This window comes from Meleagris gallopavo, chromosome 3 (genome assembly GCF_000146605.3).
Source record: "Meleagris gallopavo isolate NT-WF06-2002-E0010 breed Aviagen turkey brand Nicholas breeding stock chromosome 3, Turkey_5.1, whole genome shotgun sequence".
Classification (NCBI taxonomy): Eukaryota; Metazoa; Chordata; class Aves; order Galliformes; family Phasianidae; genus Meleagris; species Meleagris gallopavo.
The window spans coordinates 36,468,878-36,477,491 of record NC_015013.2 but is presented as its reverse complement, the minus strand read 5'-3'; positions in this window follow the sequence as shown (position 1 = coordinate 36,477,491).

Sequence of the window (8,614 nt, the reverse complement as noted above, 5' to 3'; positions counted from 1 at the left end):
GAGGCAGCGGGAGGGGGCACCGCCGTGCCCCGCAGCTCGCTCCGCCGGGAGGAGCCGGGGCGGATGAGCCCCTTCAGCCCCGCGGGGAGGCACGGACTTGCTCCTAGGGCTCCGACTTTCCCCGGGGTGTGTGAGTTCCTGCCTCAGGCTGCGGGGAGGCTAATAGCGGCCGCCTGCCCGCTTGCTGCCCTTTGCTGTGTGACAGCCCTGGATACCCCTCACTCAAGGCAGTTGGCCTCATGGAGAAAAATCAAAGTCGTGTGCCAGTAAATGTAACTCTGTGCTGTGCCTGGTCAGACAGAGGCCGTTGGCGTAACTTTCTGCCTCACCAGGCCTCACCTCCCCGTGATAAAACCTGCCTGGCCCGTGGCTTGGTGTCACAGTCGAACTTAACGCATGGTTGTGGCGAGAAGTCTGAAAGCACGAACCCTCAGGGTGCTCTGTATCCTAGAAGGAAGAGAAACTGCCCTTTTAATTTCACCTGAATTTGGGAGGGAAGTTCACGTCAATGAGTGCCTCGAACAAGTCATGTTTGTTTCCATCCTGTGCAAGTGGTAAATACATATATGTTTTTCATATTACACATTACTTCTGCAAAAATAGGAAGTAAATTTATGCATAGGGCTTTTTTTTCCCTTTTAATTTTTTTATTTTTATTTTTATTTTTTTAATCAAGTCTTTGTTTGGGGGGGGCTCATTGTGATTTCTCTATTTATCTATTGCACCTGTCAAGTGCATCATGTTTAAGCCTCAGCAGATGAACAGTTATTATGTCAACTACCCACTAATTCATACAAAGTATGTAAATCTTTTTTGGCTTGCTTCTCATCTATGAAGATGGAGGAGGTTTTAGACAATATTTTTGGCCACTTTATAAACTGTAGGCTCTAACAGATGAGCAGTCATTTAGATAAATATTTTCACTGTATGAAGAGAACTTCCTACAAGCAATGCCTCACAGTAGAAGTTTGCAGTGTGTGCCTTTATTACTCTAAATATGAAGGCTACCAAACTGAATGGTAAACTCTTAGAACATTGAAGTATGAGATTAAAAAAAATAATCACGGGTATAAGGAAGGATTGCAAATGAATAGATGGGATATCAGCGGTATGCATGCTCAAAAGTCTGGGAATTCCATATTTGAAGGACAGGCAACACTACTTTGAGTTGGTCTCTTCAGTTGTGAAAAATACCACTTTCTTCTCATGGAAATTTGAGGAGCATGTTAAAGGAGTTGGATAGTTAGGGTTTATGCATAGTTTTAAAGGATAGCTGTTTGTATTTGTCACAACTTTAACAAACATTTATCAACTTTGAAAGGCAATGCTGAATTTCAGTCCTCAAGTAAACACCTCTGCCCTTATTATATAAAATCTGAATGTAAAATGAAATCCGAACTCTCATTTGACAACACTCTAAGACAACAAATTATAAAGTCATAGCAAAGAGCCTACACACAGATACGCACATTTACTTTATTGAGGCCTAAAGGAAGGAGGGCTACAGTTGCAGAATGTGGTGGGTTATCATATCATATGTGGAAAAAAAAATTTTTTTGAAAAATTCTTGCCTTTTTCTTGCTGTGATATGGCATGCCTGCACCAGCTTTTTTAATATGTTGAACATCACACTGCTTTTCAGATTGCAGCTTCCCTTATTTCTCTTGGAATTTGTGGGATGTAGGCAGATGTATACATACTCATTAAAGTTAAAATTCTGCAAGAACACTAGAGTCATTGGACTGCATTTGTAGCTACAAATTTAGACATCCCGATTTTTCCCTTATGATTCTGCTATTAATGAGTACCAGCTCCTGAAAAGTTCATGAAGAAAGCATGTGTGTATGCATATTCAGCAGCAGTACTTTTATGTCCAGGCCCACAAAACCAGTGCCATTTATTCTGTTTATTTCCTATTGCACGAGAAATAGAAAAATATCACATTTTTTTAAATATTTCCCCACATTATTTCACCTCTGTTCTATGAGGTGCTCGTCCTCTATTGAGAGCTCTACCTGAATAAACAGAAATTGTAAAGATTGGTGAGACAGGGAAATAAATCTTTTTGTTAGTGAAATCCCATAGAGATTAGTCTGGTAAAAATTGCTTGAGTCAAGTTTCCTTTCCACAAATGAAGAAGAGGGAATGGAATGAAAGCAGAATTTGCATAATATTTATTTATGTTTTTGTACTTGAGTTGGCCATTTATTACTACTAATGAGAAACAATTGACCTGGTTGGCCAACATATTAGACTTCACAGGGAAACTATAGTTCGAGAATGAAAGCCTAATAATGGGTAACCAGATCACTATTGGATAAACTCAAAGAATGATTTAATTAAAATTCATAGAATGTTATTTAAGATGAAAAACGGCTATTCAAAAACTGAAAATAGCTAATGGCAAAATGCTGTAAGGAGGAACCAGCCATCAGTGAGACAATGGTGATTGCCGATGCAAGATTTACCACACCAAGCATTAAGTATGGAGGAAATATAATCTAGATCCAATTATGATCTCATGTAAAATTTTTCATGAATGAACCTTCAGTGAACTCTCGATGATAACTCTTTCATTTAAGTCTTATAATTGAATATTAGTTATGAAGACCTACAAGGTCGCTGTATTTCACAAATCCGCTTTGTATTTGATCCTTTGAAAATAGTAACACAATGCTAAAAATACTTCTATAAGCTGAACTAGAATGAGTTTTTTGCAAGCAAATTTCAGTATAAGAATGTCAGCTCTGTGATTGCCTATTTGAATAATCTCAAACAGGACACTATTAAATGCAGAAGCAGAGTTCTGTTGCTGACTGGGAGCTATGCTTTAGTCACTGACAAATCCCAAAATTGGTTGCTGAGAATTTCTGTATGGCTGTGGTGGCTAAACATTAAGAGATGTCTATCAAATAGGCAGAAAAAAAAATTCAGAATATGTCCTTCTTCAACAAATACCTGTGGAAGGGCCAGTGGAAAAGCCTAAGTTTCTGAATCTAAAAAAAATTACTTTTTATTTTCTAAGCTAATCTTGAGAATCAATGAAATGTCCTTCAGTTACAAGTGAATAATCCCTCTTCAGAACTCTTGTCAAAACTTGTAGTATTTACTACTCATGGATAAGGCAGGTGGCCTTCTATATGCACTGGAATGAAAATCTTCCTCCTGAAAAATTGTGATTCCCTACTGGATGAAGACAGCAGTGAAATGATAATATAGTAGATACTGGAAGTCCCTGCAAATAACGTGTTATATCATTGCCTGAATGAGAAAAAAAAGTAATCATTTACAGAAATACAATTATTTACAGCTCTATGATATTGCATTGTAGAGCAGAAATAATCTAATAATGATCATACATGAGTTTTTGTTCAGAAATATTTACCTAAATGTTTTATCTTCAAATTACAAAGCATTTTTCAAGAGATAAACTTTGTTTTTATGACACCACCAATACTCTGTTTTCTGAAAATGATCAAAAGGCTGTATATCGGGCAGCTTTGGAAGCACAGGTCTTTGAAGCAGAGTATGGTGGACTTTCAAACTCATTTTCTCCATTTTGTAGTTCTTTGTCTTCATCTAATTGTTGCCTCTGATAACCCCATTTTCTGTAAAACTGATCATCTGACAGGATATTTCAAACAGATGTCATATGCTGCTGCAGTCTTGGTCAAAGTCTATTTCTATGATAAAAGCCATATTTACTCTTTTGTTTGTTCTAGCACAAACATTCCAGCTATTGGAAAAGTCAATCAGAAATATTTGATGTGTTCAAGTGCTATTAAGCATGTTACCACATTTCTGTTTTTCACCTGCACTTAATTCATAGAAAAAAATACCTGATGTGTGCAGTTAATTTGCAAACGAATAGAATGCATGCCTGTGTGTAAATTCCTCTTCTACAAATTAATGTCTGTGTTCTCACTAAATACTTGTAAGTGCACACACACACATACATACATCTGTATTATAGATGTGTATCCTGTTTTTCTGAAACCACATGTACTAAAGGTCTCCATGCACTGGCAGAAAGCTGACTCTTGGAGGTGCATACAGTACTCTACCTCCTTTGAAGTGCTGCTCATTTTCCTTTTCCACTTCTTATACCTTTGCTTCTATATAGCTTGTTCTTCAGAACTGGAATTTCTCTGTGAGAGCCCATAGAATGCTTCCTCTATTTCAGCATACATATTTCTAAACAGGCAGGCTGATGTGTCCTCTTCCAAGATCCATTCTCACAGATCAAGCACCAAGCTGCAGTGTGCTGAAGTGCTTGTTCATTTCTAATGCAAGTCTGATGGAAGCCATTCAGAGAAATAAGCTTTATTTCTGAAAGTTCACGCCTCCCGTCTCACTGAATTGGGAAATGCAATATGCAAGGAGTCCATCTTCCTTTTCCTCGTGGGAAAAAAAAAAGGAAGAATGTGTTTTACTCAGTTCAAAAAAAAAGATCTGCAGCTCCCCAGGTAAAAGATTCCCCTAAGAGTAATTGGATGTAGAATATAAAAATGCAATTAAAGTAATTACCAGATGCCCACAATGTAATAACTTTTAAAGGATTTTTCAGGCAATCATAAGATTCTGCTATTTGAAATCTGCTAATTAGTTTTTATAAAGGAGACAGAAGATACATTAAAGTATATGGTATATAATGACAATGTACTTTTTCTGGAAACTGTGATTCTGGAACTGAAAATCCACAATAGTGTGCTGCATGCGATTTTGGATCTGAATTCAGTGCATTTGGAAACACAAAATGCAGATGAAATATATTTATTTACAGAAAAAATGTCATGTGTGCTCAGATTGGTTTCATGCTAAGTAATATATATTCTGTAAATCTGAAACATGATAGCCATCATTACACTTTCTCCTACTGCTAAAGAGAGAAAAGGCTGTAGTCACTGTGTGGGCAGACATCTACAAAGTGCTGCTTTATTGCTATTCAGAACATTTCCAATGGGAGGAAGTCAACCAGTCTCAGAAATAAAATGTACTCCAGAATGCCTGAATACAGCTGCTGCTGAATCAGCATAGAAAAAACAGCAAAAATGTCTAATAGTTTAGCTGAGGCCTTCCCATTTCTACTGTCTCCTCTCCTAGTACAAAAACAATGACAAGTTGCAGCTGGGCTTCAGTTTCACAATATGGAAAATCATTCCATTTTCCTGATTTTATATTGCATCATCCAGAGAGATTTCAAAACAAAAAGCAGCTTTCAATATAAATCCATGCTAAATGCATTACAGGACACGTATCTGCTTGACCTGCCTTCTTTTTCCTCACTACATTTTTTTTCATACATGGCTTCGTGCTAATTACTCTTATCTCTTCTTTCAGTCTGAACAGATTAAGCAGCTAGCACAGTGTAAATAAGGAATTCTGTCAACCACACTTGTTAAGTAATGCATGTTAATGAAGTGCACGTAACTTTGTTCTGCTACTGGATTCGGCAGGTTCCTTCCCTCAAAGTCTACATCTTCAAAGTCAGGGTGAACAAGAAGAGGAAGCCATTTCCACCTGCTTTTAGAAAAGGAGAATATAACACTCTTGCAGGGTGTTACATCACCAGCAGGTCCAGAAAGCACAGATGTCAGCAGTATCTTTAAAGATGGGACTGACAGTATCACAGTTTTTAAGAGTATCACAGTTCATGAGAGGCTGACTCTACCTCAATACAACCTCCTCTCAAGTGACTGTAGAGAGCAATTAAGTTCTCCCCTGAGCCTCCTCTTCTCCAGAATGAACAATCCCAGCTCTCTCAGCTGCTACCCATAAGACTTGTGCTCCAGACCCTTCACCGCTTTGCTGCCCTTCTCTGGAAGTTATGATCAAATCTCTTCCTAACCTTCAAGTAAACTGACCTCCGTATCTTTTACTGAAAACATACATTTGAGACCTCAAATCAGTTTCGTAACTCTTTTTGAGCTGTATTTCAATATGTGACATGAGAAGTGGATAACGTTTATTGGACAATGATTCTTCAAGCTGTTAATCTACGTAGGCCTCTCTTTAGTGAATGCACAATCTTTTGGTAGTCCAGAAGATCTCTGTGAGGACAAAGCAGAAGTGATAATGCTTACTGAGGTAAGGAATGCAGCCATGGCACCAGACCACAACTGATGTTACTTACTTATGGAGACAACATACAGTGGCCCAAATAGCTGGCAAGGGATTAAATACTGCATATTGGGAAGAAATCTTTTTGTAAAATGTCATATAGAAGTCTAGGGGAGGTGTTGTAGTAATGCTAGCTGAGAGAGCTGATTATCAGGACGTAATCTTTCTTGCCTTTTTTTTTTTTCTGAATAGAAATGATTTTTGAGGGTTTGTTTTCTTAAATCTAGAAATCAAAATTATGGGAAGGCTAAACATTGGAAGAAAAATACTGTGTACAAATATGGTATCTCTGGTCCACTTCTGCTTGCAGATGAAATAAGGATGTTGGTTTTTGTATGGAAATGAAACTTAAGACATTAGGATATTGGCATGCTTTACTCTTACACGGTACAGGCAAGGATTGCCAGTAAAGAGACGGGTAACAACAGTGTTGAAGAGGCAGAACTAGCTATTTAAATAATTCATAAAACAGTGGCTGTGTGCTATCTTTGGTTAGTGTGATGAAGCATGCAGCGTTCAGCATTTTGGAAGAATGCCCTTTTTCTCAAATGAAGAAATTGCAAAGTTTACTCCATTGTTTTACAGCTAACACAGCTTTAGAAATACTGAGATCTGCTCATCACCAAGACAGATGATATAAACTGGAAACTTGACATTTCAAGAGAAAAAAAACACTTTGAATGGAAAACAGGAATATTTGTGAGTTACTTGTCTGTGCAACACTGAGTTTCTAAGAAGAAACATAAAAAATGGAAATCAAACTGATCAAGTTATCTTTGTTATAACTTATTTTAAAGTGGCATCAGCACCTCCATTAGGGAATGGACAAATTCAATGAGTCACTGAACTTAGAACTGCGGTGAATGTGTTAATAAACAGTGATATATTTTATAATTCCATAAACATAGTCAAATCTTAAGGTTTCAACTCAGAGCATTTGGCCAAGACTTTCTGAATCAATAAAACCCATGGAGGCCAATATTTATAGCTAAAGTTTGTAATTATACAGTGATAAATGTAAATTACTGGAAAAATGAACCTCAGCTGAAAAACTGCTAATGGCTAAAACTACCCCTGTGAAAATACCAGTTTAAGAATTTTTATTTTAGACCACCCTTTTCTGCAGTTCAGACTTATGCCAAGGAAATCTTTTCCTGAAAAGAGCTCTGTTTGAGCCATCCTTAATGAGTTAATACTATATGTATTGATTATTAGTTTGCATAGCATTTCCCTCACATTTCATAAACCATTGACTTATGTTCCATTAAATTTCAGTTTTGATAGAAGAGTGAATTTAGGCCATGGCTATGTTTATCTTCTACAATTTTTTATCAAGTTCATGAAAACCTGAATAAAATCAGAAAGTCCTTATATACATACACAATATCAATATTCAAATACATGTAATAAGAAGAGTCAGCTAAAACAGTTTAAAAATAGTTGTTTTAAGGTAAACAAGCAAAAATATATTTTATTCAGAATGCTTGGAAATAGCCATGATTTACTGTTCTGTTTTAGACTTTGTTCAAAGTGAATTTTTGTGAAGGTATTATTGTAAATTAACATGTATTAGAGCTACCAACTTGTCCAGAACGGCAGAAGACAGTTGTATTTTTTTTATTAGTAATGTAGCTGGTGCATAGTTTTTACATCAAATGTCAGGATCTCACATTATGAAAAAATGATGTTTTCAGAAAGGACATATTACAGAATAAAGAATATTAAAGTGTTCTACATAGAAAGACTACTAAGGGAAAATATGATTTTGCTGGCAGTAGTAACCTATCAATCCAAGTTAAATCAGGTACATATTTAATGCCACAAGACCCTTACATGGGGTGCCTCTTGGCATTAAAACATTTGGTTTTATATGTGACGTACACCCCACCACCTCCACCAAAGTTTCACGGAATTAAAGTTCTCTGATACCATAATTAAGGAAGGAGTATAATAGGAAACAGGATGGTCTGAAGGCACTTATTTGCTTATTGAGTGTATAAAAGTGATACAAATCCTTAGAGAGTAAAGTAGCAATGACACTGTGGGATTATCTGTGCCCTTGATTCTCCCTGTCAATATCTACAGAGCTATTTCATTATCCTGCTTCAAGTTGCTTTAATACCTTCAACTGCAATAATGCTTACATTTAAAGCAAACTGAAAAATAAAAAAAATAAAATGGACCACAAAAAACACCCAGTCAGTCCTGCCCTAAATAATCACACCCACCCAAAGCACGACTATAGTTAAGCTCTTGGTGTACTGAGACAACTGCCAGGCAAACTGATGGACATTATTTGTGACCCGTCTCTTTATACTCTTTCCCATCTGCTTGTGTCCATCTGCTGTCTTGTCTAATATTTAAAGTCTTTGTAGTAGTAACCAGCTTTTACTTTCATGTTGGAAAAAGCATTTAGTACAAAGCTACCTTGGGTTCATACTGACATTAAGAAACAGTATTACAGATAGTAACTTTCATTAGAGCTTTTTTTTTT